This window comes from Balaenoptera acutorostrata, chromosome 5 (genome assembly GCF_949987535.1).
Source record: "Balaenoptera acutorostrata chromosome 5, mBalAcu1.1, whole genome shotgun sequence".
Taxonomy (NCBI): domain Eukaryota; kingdom Metazoa; phylum Chordata; class Mammalia; order Artiodactyla; family Balaenopteridae; genus Balaenoptera; species Balaenoptera acutorostrata.
Genome location: NC_080068.1, coordinates 93,719,920 through 93,733,027, shown reverse-complemented (window position 1 = coordinate 93,733,027; position 13,108 = coordinate 93,719,920).

The window sequence follows — 13,108 nt, the reverse complement described above, 5'->3', positions numbered from 1 at the left end:
TATTATTTTCCTGTTATGAAATATGGAGACTCAACACCCAAATGTCCCAGCCATCTACTTTACATTTTTTCATTCAAGTTATATGAAATTTGTTCAGATAAAGCAATTTTTAATGTTTACGTTATGGTTGCTAAGTAATTATTTTTCACTCGTGAGCCAAGTCAAGCACTATTTTTCAATTACCTTTCCTGTTCAATATTTTGTTTTTCCCAGACTTATAAAACTTTCTTGAGTTAATTTTGGCTTTACTGTCTATGTCCTTATCATTTTTCCACAAGCTCTTCAAAAATATCAAAGCACTTTCAAATTCTCTTTTTTACATGGTCAAGCACATTAGATTATCTATTTGCTTCTCCATTTTCCCTGGAGACACTGTTCCTGAAGGTTCCCATGCTCCCACTCCATTCTGAACTTGTGTCTGAGGCTGACTTGCTGCTCTCACCCTGGGACTGCCTTTCTTCTCTCCTGATGGTGGACCCACTCTTTCCTGAATTCTGGGTCTTCTTTCTTGCTTACTTCTTTGTTTTGATGAAAGAAAATCTGAGAGGTTAGAAAAATTGCCTAGAAAAAGTGACCTGCGATAAATATATTGAAAATGAACCTGTCCAAAAATGTCTTTCTCTACCCTCACATTTGATTGACAGTTGGCTGGGTATAGAATTCTCTGTTGAAAAAAATATATTTTCAGGACTTTGAAAGCATTATTCAGTTGTTAGTTTCTAGTTTTGCTTAAGATGTTAATTGCTGTTCTGGTTCTCCATGTTTAAATATATCAGTGTTTTTTTTTTTTTTTCCCTCAATGAGAGTATTTGGACCTTAATTTATTCTAGTTTCATTAATTTCATGATGATATATCTTAGTGTGGCTATTTTTTATTTCTTTTTCTTTTCCATTTTCCTCATTGTTCTGTACACCAGTGGGTCTTCAATTCTGAAAAGTTTCCTTGAATTATTTCTTCGATAATTTCCTCTTTTCAATTTTTCTTGTTCTTTTTTTCTGGAATTTATATTAGCCGTACGATGAAACTCCTGAATTATCATTTATTATACTTTTTTTCTTATCTACTTTTTGAAAATGTTGGCCTTTTGATTCTACTTTTTTAAAGATTGCTGTTGAGGCCAAAAGGTATACAAAAAGATGCTCAATGACACTGATCATCAGGGAAATGCAAATCAAAATCTCAATAAGATATCACCTCACACCTGTAAGCGTTTTTTTTTTTTTTTTTTTAAGACAGTAAGTATTGGTGAAATTGGTGCACTTGCATCCTATTGCTGAGAATGAAAAATGGTATAGCCACTATGCAAAACAGTATAGAGGTTCATCAAAAAAACTAAAAATAGAACTACCATATGATCTGGATATCCCACTTCTGGGTATTTATCCAAAAGAATTGAAATCATGATCTCAAAGAGGTATTAGCACTTCCAGGTTCATTGCAGTGTTATACACAGTAACCAGATGTATAAACAACCTAAATGCCCATTAATGGATGAATGGATAAAGAAAGTGGTATAAACACATAATGGAACATTACTCAGCCTTAAAAGAGAAGAAAATCCTGCAATATGCAACATGGATAGACCTTGAGGACATTATGCCAAGTGAAATAAGCTAATCACAGAAGGGAAAATACTGCATGATTCCATTTATATGAGGTATCTAAAAATAGTCAAACTCATAGAGTTAAAGAATGAATGGTGGTTGCCAGTGGCTGAGGGAGAGAGAAATTGGGAGTTGCTAATGAACATGTATAAAATTTCAGTTATAGGAAATGAATAAGTTCTACGGATACTGTATTTTACACTTAAAAATAATTAAGAGGGTAGATCCCAAGTTAGGTATCTTTATCATAATAATTTTTTAAAAATGAGATTTCTGTTGAATTTTTAATGGAAGCTATCCTTTCAAGTCATTTATTGTTCTCTAATTATTTCTTTTTTATATAACTCTGTTCTTATTTCAGGAATGCAATATCTTCTCTTATCTCTCCAAGATTAAAGATTCAGGGTAATTTGATTGTTTATTTTAAGATTTATTTTACTCCCTGTTTGTCTCTGTTTATGACAACTGCTATTATTTGCTTCTATTCCCTTATTTCATTCTGAGGTTTTTTGTACATGCCTGATGATTCCCGGCTACCCACTCGTATTTAAAATTAAAGCACTAAAGGGATGACTGAAGCTCTGGGTGAGAAGGCTTCACTGCAAAGGGATTGGTTTGGAGTGATAACACTCTATGCTGCACACTCTCTAGGCCCTACCTGCTTAGTAGTCATCCTCATATCTCCAGAGAAGAATCTTCCAATCCACTGCCTAGAAAATATAGTAGAAGGGAAAGGATGAAGAATAAAGCTCCATACCACAGTCCTTGGAGCTAACAAGGAGGAGGATGTGGATCTTATTGTTCAATATGTAGACTTTCTTTAATATCTCTATTTTCAATACTGTGCTTCTCATCTGTAAGATCTTGAGAATCTTGGCTTAATTTCTTCACATGGAAAGTTTTCTCCTGCCAGAGGTGAAAGGGATGAGCTAAACAGGATAGCTCAGCTATAAAGGATGAGGAAAGAGTCCCATGAATTTAACTGCTCCTTCTTCAAATTTTCAACTTTTATAGGTCTTAAAGAGATCTTCCAAGGAGGCTGATACTTCAGCTTCCTGAGCCTTCTAAGGTTCTGCAACATAGACTAGCTTGCTTCTCATTTGATATCTCCTCAACTGTAGGTAATTACCATGTTTATTGATTCTAAGATAATTTTTAAAATTATTCTACCATATTTGAATGTGGGGAACTGTCTTACTGTCATATGCATTATGAAAGATTATATTTTCCAAAGACAGCTGCAACAATATCTTCCATCCCACACATTCTTGTTTCAGTGTGGCCTTATCTTTCTTCCATTAAGACATAGAGTGTTTGTCTAACTCATTGAATCTGGTTGGAAATTTGTGACTGCCTCAACCAATAGTGTGGGATGAAAGTGAGGCTTCTCACTTGACTTGAAGATAGGTTATAACGAGCCATATAGCTCTGCCCAGCTATATCTCTTGGGACGTTTGCTCTCCTAACTCAGCTACCATACTGCGAGGAAGCCCAGACTACGTGAATAGGTTTATGTAAGTGTCTTGGCCAATAGGCCCAGCTGAAGTCCCAGAAGATAGCTAGTAGTAATCATCACCCATGTAAGTAAAGAAGCGTTTGAGATGATTCCAGCCCCAGCTGCTATCAGATCACAATTGAATGAGCGACCCTATCCATCTAAGGCCCAGTCAACCCCCAGAACTGTGAGAGATAATAATAAAATTATTATTGTTAATTGAAGCTACTGGGATGGTTTGTTATACAGCAAGAGATAACTGGACACTTACAATCATACATTTATAATTATATTTGTCAGTGATTTTTTTCCCTTAATGAAACAAACTAATGGTGCATCTTATAATAAATGGCATCTTCGATTCAGAAAATGTATCAGTATTCTACTTTCTCTGTCTTGTTAATCCCTCTTCTGCTTTCCATGTTCCAAAAATTTCTTGTCCTCTCTGGTTTACTGGTGGTTCCCCTGGTGGTTTTATATCCTTTATTCTCATTTTAGTGAGATTTCTGGAAAGAATGGTGATAAGTGTGTGTTCAGTCTGTTATAAATAGCTGAACTCATCATCCTGCATTTAAGGTTCTAAATTTATAGATGTAGTTTCAACACTGATGGCTACCTAATGACAACATTGTATCTTTTTTGCATTATTACCCAGGTCTGATTTTTTTTTTTACTTTAGTGAAAGTTAGTGCTAATGAACAAGGTTAGTGCTTTGAAACCATCAGTTAAATGAAGTCACTCTGCACAAATAATAAAAATACAACACCTAAAATGGACAAATAATAAAAATATAACCAAAAACATGGAACACAGTTATCTATGGAGTGACAATAAATAAGTCAACATAACTTTCTGATCCCCAGTTTCCATAAGCGCAAAATAGAAAGAACAGTTTTAACAGAAATTTTAGGTGACAATTTAATGAGATAATACCTGTGAAACTTCTTATTACAGTATCTAATACATAGTATATAATGTATCCCTAATAAATATTGTCTCAATATGGATGCACTTAATTTCCTTCATTATTTTTAGTGGAACAGTTATAAATTAAAATTTAAAAAGCATAAACTATCCCTGAACTATTCATCATGTTATTTTTCATAACATTGTATATACTAATCTCTGATCATGAATGCATTTAAGCATAGGATTGCTTTATGTCTTCCCAGCATCTATTTCCTTTTCTTCTTATAACAGAAGCTCTGTTTCTCTTATTGGCTACAGTTGTGGTAAACTGACCAAATACGTGGCTCAGCCTTCCCATTGGCAAGAGATACATAAATGATTTAAGCTAGACCATAACTAAATTTTCTTCCAGGAATTTGAATATTGAGCTGAGCAACACAGAGATTTTAAATGGTCAGATTTCACTCAACTCAAGGAGAGCACTTTGAAGAAACTGCCCATTAATTCTTCTTACCTAGATTCCTGGCACTGCCTTATTTGCCCTTACTGATACATGTTTCTTTCACTCTTTCTTTGAATCACTGAGCAGTTCTATCTTCTTAATAAATTTCTGTTTTTGCTCAAAGTAACCAGAATTCATTCTTGTTTTATGCAACTGGAAAATACCAATTGATATACTGATATTCGGAGAATCCATTTCTAACAAAAAGATAAGCCATATTTGAAGGTAGACCTGACTTGATATAAATGAGTGTAGTTTACCTACCTTTTTATTTTTCATACCCTTTCCATAAAATATCTCCATATTCTCAGAAAAGACATTTCTTATGTACATTAAAGCCAAGTTTATTCGCTTTCCACTTCATTGAGATTTCAACAAATACAAGGATACATAAGGATGTATTTGGGAATATATGAAAGCAAACTCTAAAATAGAGTTAAATAGCCATAACTTGAAGGCAAGATTTGTCTCAAATATGTAACCAAAATTGCTTTCACTGGACAGGTAAACATATTAAGCACACTGCTGTAGAAATTGGGTTGGAGAACTTGCTGTAATACAGTAAATCAACTTACACTGTTAAATTCACATGTCATTTGGAGGTTTTCTCCTTCTGCAAGCATTTAGTTGGCATGGTAGTAAACTGAAGCCTTTTGTGAGCTGTTGCTTAAATAAAACCCAAGGGAGGCATTCATATGATGGGCCTCTGAACACTTTGCCAAATTATAATTATCCATAAACAAAGACCAGAAACCCAGAAAAGAATCTATTAGTGTTGCCATGTCTTCTTAAAGCTCTTCCTTTGATTATTTCTGTCGCTACTCAGTCACTTTATTACCAGCTGATGGGTGGCACAGATGGCACAGAGCAGAGAGGTTTGTTTCTGTCATGGTCTGCACTATTTCTTCATGCCTTTTCTTATAGAGTTTTGGTGGATTTCAATTTTGTTCATTTCTTGGATAATTGTTTCATTGCTTTTGTTGTTGTTTTTACTTAATTAGTCAGAATATGGTTATGTGAATAGGACACTTGACTGGCTCCCGTTGAACTCATGGTAACTGGAGATGGCTCTGTTTATTTCCCTTCTGCTGCTTGTTTGAAAGATGCACTGGACCATTTGGCTTTTACCATGTGGCAAGAAGCTGGCTATGAGTTTTTTAGTCTGGAGTCTGAGCATGTGTGCATTTTGGCTTTCCAAGGTTTTCTCAACTTTGTTCTGCTCCTCCCTCTTCCCTCCTCCCTCTCCCTCTCCCCTTCTCTTTCTCTACCCATATACATACACAAGTATTTTCACCATTCAGGGCCACTTTGGTCATTACTATGTATGAGAGAAGTTCAATATGCACAGTAAAACTCTCAGCCCCAAACTCTCCTACTTGATTATTTTCCAGTGTCTACTTGTGCTGTTTGTTTGTTTGTTTGTGCTATTTGTTTGTCTGCTCTCTCATTAGCCTTATGAATTCCTCTGCATTGCTACAATCTTTAATTTTCCTGGGGATTTGACTGCAGAAAATCATAACAGAAGCTTTGGGCCACTCCTACGTTCATGAATCCACAGAATGTGTTAGGAAGACTTCAGTGACTCCATCTTTGCCCCATTCCCAAGATCTTTGATGGAAAATTTCCAGTGCCAGCTAGCAATTCAGACTAATTTCTCTCCCCACAGACTTTCATCTCTTTTACACTTTAAGAATCAATTTTAGGCCCTAGGATTATTTTATTTCACCTTCCTGAGAGTTTCATTTAATATACTCTTCTTTTTAAACTTTATATATATTCAAAATTTCATAGGCAATGAATCTGTCGAACATGTGCATATATAGTATTTCCATGTAGCTTCCACCATATCCTTTATATATGAATGTCAGAATTATATTTCAGAGTAAGGACCAAAGAGGCTTTTAGGAGAATGGTATTTCATTAACTCACCTTCTGGCATTTTAACTGTTACCAGCTGTACAGTTTAGTTTTATTACAACAGACATTATTGTGATAACTTTTCCTACTTTATCTTTGCAATTTATTGGAGCAGTTAATTTCTCAAAAAGTAAGAGCATTTTTTCTCATTAGAAATTCCTTCATGGCCTCTTTAATACATGTTCCTTGCTATTTAGAAGAACTGCTGATAAGTGATTTTGACTTGCATCCTCAGTAATGTGAGATGTTTAACAGAAACTTGGCAAACCACTTAAGGGCTGAAGCGATTTATTAAAACTAGTCCCAAATGATTAATTTCTGTTCCATTACTGCCACCACATTCAAAAAGTTCCCATATAGCAATGGCCAACCAGATACACTTATGAACTTCCTAAGGACAACGCTTTTACTTTGTTTAAGGAATCTTTTTTTTTCCTAAGATTACTGTTTCTCCTTTTGATTTGTAACTCCAGAATTTGACAGCATTGAGCTTTAAGGACTGACTCTGTTAGCCCAAAGTAAATGAGAGATATATCAATAGATATGTGCTCTATATCATTCTAAACCAGGAAGCTCAATCATCCAGATTATTTTCTTTGACCAAATGAACCAGCAAGTCAGTCTTCCTTTCTCTCTGTCAAACTAAAACTAATCCATCTGTACAAAGTTTATCCCTAACCTCTCTTTTGTATCTACTTTTATATTTCCATATATTTTCCTCTCTTTTGGACTTTCATTTCCTTGTGTTTATTTCTCCAGTTGTTGTCTCCTCACAGAGCTTTAGCAAGATAAAGGAGAAGAATGTACATCTGAAAACATGACCCAAATGTGGCAGCCTTCAGAGAGTCTAGTAAGTGTTAAATAGGAAGCAAGAAATAGACAAGAATTTGTGATATTAGTGGGACAGGTACTTAGAAACGGAAAGAAAGGAGAGAAAATGTTGACTGTGATGAGGAAATGAAGAATCATTTTAACCAGCCTAACATGAAAGCTATTTGTAAACATTACTCTTCAGATTTCTGTCATGTTTCTGTTTCCACAGGGAATATTTCTCTTACACATCCACAAAGTGATCCACATTTGGAGCTCAGTGATTGCATATCCTACCTCCTGGGTTTAAAAGCAACGGTTCTGACTAGTGAATATTTTCTAAGTCCAGTTGGGTAAGTCAATGTTAGCTAATTATATGATATTAACATCAACAACTTCAACATTAATGGATGTCAACCATATGCCTACAGAGCTAAGGCTATTTTACACACATTATTTTATTTATTTCCTTCTGCAGTCCTTTAAGGTAATTATTGTTGTCCCTATCTTATAATCAAGGAAATTCAGATGAGAGAGATAAAATAACTTCTTCAAGATCGTAGAGATAGTGAGTCATGGATTTAGGTCTTTTCCATCCTGCTCTATCTAAATGCTTTAATATGACTGCTGTGTTTCCTCTACTCTCCTTGTTACATGTCCATCAACCACCAGAATTGTACTCAATGCTTTCCAATTTGGGCAAAAATGATAGTAAGGTTTGGGTGCTCTGTCCTTTCAAAGTTATAACTTACCCTTATTTCATCAAAGCCCACTTTAGACTGTCACCCCTATTTATAATATAACATTTATGCATTAGTAGCATTATACATTTTTTAAAAAACTAAGTATCTCTAAAGATTTGGTGATTGGGTAAGTTTTACATCTATTGCAGTGGGTACGCTCAAGACACTGGGCGATAAAACAGACCCACAGAACCCTGCTTCAACTAGTTTACACTGAGAATCCAAATGCAGAGACACAACAGAGCCTGAAGTAAGTCATCAGCTGAGCACTGGTGAGTTTCATGGGCTTTTTCTGAAAGAGATGCACTTCAAGGATGCTTCTTGAATATTAAGTAGGAAAACAACCCTGGTCTTTGGGAAGGCATGAAACAACACCCAAAACTGAGTTTGCATGACACAGAAAAAAATTTCAGAGAGACTGTGAAAGGAAAATGTAGAAAATCAGAATGGCTAGAGAAGAGTCAATCAAAGAATCACCCCATTTATTCAAGGCAATGCAAAAGCAGAACTAGAGGTTCAGGAGAAATAAATGATTGATTGTCAGAACGGAAGACAAAAGCAATCTGGATAGCATTGTTCTGAACTGCTGATGAAAGAGCTACATACAGTCACCGACATCCAGAGCTAGAGCATTTCTAAGTGGCTCCTATGCTGATCCTCCCTGAGTCTTGGGAGGAAGGCACAGGGCACTTGGACAAATCTTTATGCTTTCATAAATTTCTGAAGGTCAGAGCTAGGAGAGGATTTGTTTAGTCCAACTTCATCATTTAGCAGGTAAGGAAACTAAGTTTCATGAGGTAAAGCAACTTGACTCAAATTACAGTGGGTGTGTGTTTTAAAATTGAGCGCTTTACTATTTAGGTTACTGGCTAAGCTTCTGTAACAAAGAACACCTAAAACACACTGACTTGATAAACAATCCAGACTAGAGAGGTCACAAGTTCATCCAGGGACCCTTCCAAAGCTTAGCTCATCTTCACAATTTCTAACCAGTGGGAAGTAACAATGTGGAACTTTGCCGGAACCCCCTGAGTCTAGAAAACAGTGAAGATTAACAACTCCTCCTACCTTCCTGTTCTGGGAAATGGCCAGTGCAAAGAATTACCCTTCCCAATGTGACTTAAATAAGATTCACAGATGTCCCCCTATTTAGCTATGACTAGACACTGACTCTAAATTTCTATTTTTTGCCTCGTAAATAATTAGCTGAATTGCTTACTGACAGTGATCAGTTGGAACAAAATATTTGCTAATCAAACTTTGGTTAAGTTTCTCTCCTTCCCCCAGTCCCGTGAATTTTGACCCACCTTTAGCCTAAGTCAGCACACAGCCTACTCCTGAGAATAGGCTGATCTAATATCGAATCATACAACTTGCATCCCACACTTGGTAACTATTAGACTTGTTCCCTCCTCTCTATAAAAGAAAAACTCTTTTTTGCCTAACCTCTGACACACTTGATGCTCTTATGGTCGGAGCATTCTCCCTAATGCACTAGTCCTTTCCTACACCCCATTCCCCCTCCAAACAGAGTCTCTGCTGACTAGGTCAAGATTTGATTTTATTTGGCAGAAGGTAGACACAAAATAGATGGCTCAAAAATTTTAACATTACCTTTTAATCACACCCCATCAACAACTGGGTTTGAATCTTGGTTCTGCCATGCATTAGCTGTGTGATCTATGACAGGTTGTACCTTCTTTATATATCAGTTTTCTCATTTAAAATAATTATAAAAACAGAATCTGCCTCATAGAGATGGGGAAATACTAAAATGAGAATATTCAGGTAGAGCGCTTAGCATATTATTTCCACACAATAATCACCCACAAATGATAGTTTACCACATACTAGAACAATGCCTGGCATTTTGATATCTATTATTTAATACAATTCTAGTAATAGAATCATAACAATATTGCAAAGCTGTTATTATCATTTTACATAAAAGGAATCTGAAGCTCACTAAGCCTAAGGAATTTGCCCCAGATCAGACGGAGTAGTAGGATATCTGGGATTCAAACTTTAGTTTCTCTGACTATAATTTCCATCTTTTTCATCTCCTTCATGTTACATCATGCAATTTCCTAACTTCTAGATATTACATAATTAACAACCCCTGATTTTAAGGGAGAAAACACCCTTTGTCTTATTGAGTCACTTTACTGTAATGAAAATATATACTTCTCCAATAATGCATGAAGAATCTTATTTATTTTTCTCAAACTAAGTTATTGAACAACACAAGTCTATGTAGACAATTCTATTGAAGTTTTTGAATCTGTTATGCCTGGTCAAATGACCAATGTCTATGGCACAAAGTAGTCAATAAAGATTTGCTAAGTTTGCTGAATGGAAAGAAGAAAATATGGCAAAACTTCTGGGAAAATGACAATCGAATGTGACCACTGAATAGAGGAGTTGGAAATGATATTAATTCTTTTGGGTGCAAAGGTGAAGGCATACTTCTGTTTTGCTCTTGGATTAGTGATTACTGCAGACATTCTCTACAATGTCTAATCTGTTCTTATTTGCCTCAATTTCATCTAACTTGAGGAAAAGGAACAGCATATTAAAATAGTTTAGTGGGGGATTTGGGGCTGCTTTTTTGATGAGTTTAAATAGAAAACTCAGGAATCAGTACTTTCGAAGACTTAAAAATCAAGATTCAGCTAACGTAGACTAGAGAACCATTTCAAACTCTAAATATCCTTTTTTACTCTATCTTTAGGACCATGGTAAATTGTGGCATTACAACAGTAAACATAAATTGAAAAAAGAAAGCATCATGGTTTGAATAGTGAAAAACATTTCTAATTAACTATGCATGCTTGATCTGCACTAGACTATAAAATTCATGAGGACAGGAAAAGTTTCTAATTCATGTTTCTCTCTATCCAAACATCCATCCATTCCCTCCATCCATCCATCCAACAAATGCTTACCAAAACCCTATTGTATCTGTGCCATTGACTGAATGGAACACAGGGATGAGGACATAGTTCCTCCCCTCAAAGTGTCACAGTCTACTTGAGGACAGTCATATACACAACTCACAGTAATGAACTCAAACTATAGAAAGTGTTATAAGGAGGTAAGAAAAATGATGATAAATGTTTAAAGCAAATGATGATTAGTTATGACTAAAAAATGAGAAAAGGTAAGTGTTTAGTACATTGGGTTCCAAGGTGCTAATAAACAACAAAGACTTACAGAATTGAGTGAATGAATGATCACTAAAAGACACACTCAGTCATGGTGCTGATTTCAGGCTTGACTGAATCATTCATATTAAGTATTTTTTTTAAAAGTCAGACCTTATGATTTCCAGGTCCAAGAAGAGAGTTAATTTTTTTTTTTTTTTAATGAAAGCTTCTTTATTTATTTATTTATGGCTGTGTTGGGTCTTCGTTTCTGTGCGAGGGTTTTCTCTAATTGCGGCGAGCGGGTGCCACTCTTCATAGCGGTGCGCGGGCCTCTCACTATCGTGGCCTCTTTTGTTGCAGAGCACAGGCTCCAGACGCGCAGGCTCAGTAGTTGTGGCTCACGGGCCAGTTGCTACGCGGCATGTGGGATCTTCCCAGACCAGGGCTCGAACCCGCGTCCCCTGCATTGGCAGGCAGATTCTCAACCACTGAGCCACCAGGGAATCCCCAAGAGAGTTAATTTAATTCAACAGAATTTGCTTTCATAAGGTCCTTGTTCATAATGCTTGATTGGTTCTCTTGGAAGCTGACTGATGGTCAGACCCTTTCTGAAGGATGAAACAGCCAGGAACCCTGTGCACATAACTGAAGTTATTAAGAATCCATGTGACTGGAAAGCAAATAACTCTTCATCAAGTTCTTAAAACACAGTTTCACTCTTAGCCTTTTCATAGATTGACACTCCCACCCAATAAACCTATACGCATACACACACATGCCATACACACAATTTGAAGTCACTTTCTATAGGAAGTTTTTCCTATTAATGCAATGCTAGAGGAGGTATTCCTCCTAGGCGCTACCCTACTTTCCCTCTTACAGTTTTATGTTTAACTTTTTTGATTATAATTTTTATGAAAGCAGAGAATGACTCATACTCATCATATATCCCCATCCCTAGTGTAGGCCCTGACACATGATAGCAAGACAAGAATTATTTATCAAAGGAGTAACAAAACATTGAATAAATTAGTTTAGTGCATTGATAGACTTATTTACAGAGCAGAACTCTGACTATATTATAACTAAATACAAAACTCCATACTGAATGCCAAATAAAGTTTAAACTCCTTAGATTGTCAGTGAAAGTGTTCTATAATCTGGTCCTTATCAAATTATTGCTTACTCATATGTCAAAAATTCCAGCAACACTGGCATTCTGAATATACCCTATGCTTAAAGGCATTGCACACCAATATTTCCCGGATCCACATATCTGTCTGTTGAAACTTTACCCGCCTTTCAAACCCAACTGAACTTCTTTCTATAAGGATACTTTCCTGATCCTTCTCTTCTCTAACTCAATCCCCAGTGCTAGGAATTATTTTTTCTTCTAATTACCCGTAGATTTCAACACACTTCCGTTACAGAGTTTACCACAGACCACCATGAATTATATCTGGGTTTTTTTTTTAAGATCTTTATTGGAGTATAATTGTTTTACAATGGTGTGTTAGTTTCTGCTTTATAACAAAGTAAATCAGCTATACATATACATATATCCCCATATCTCCTCCCTCTTGCATCTCCCTCCCACCTTCCTCATCCCACCCCTCTAGGTCTTCACAAAGCACCGAGCTGACCTCCCTGTGCTATGCGGCTACTTACATTTTTTACCCATTTCACTAGCTATCTATTTTACATTTGGTAGTATATATAAGTTCATGCCAATCTCTCACTTCGTCCCAGCTTACCCTTCCCCCTCCCTGTGTCTTCAAACCCATTCTCTACATCTGCCTCTTTATTCCTGTCTGCCCCTAGGTTTTACATAACCATTTTTTTTTTTTTTTAGATTCCATATATATGTTAGCATATGGTATTTGTTTTTCTCTTTCTGACTTCCTTCACTCTGTATGAGAGTCTCTAGGTCCATCCACCTCACTACAAATAACTCAATTTCATCTCTTTTTATGGATGAGTA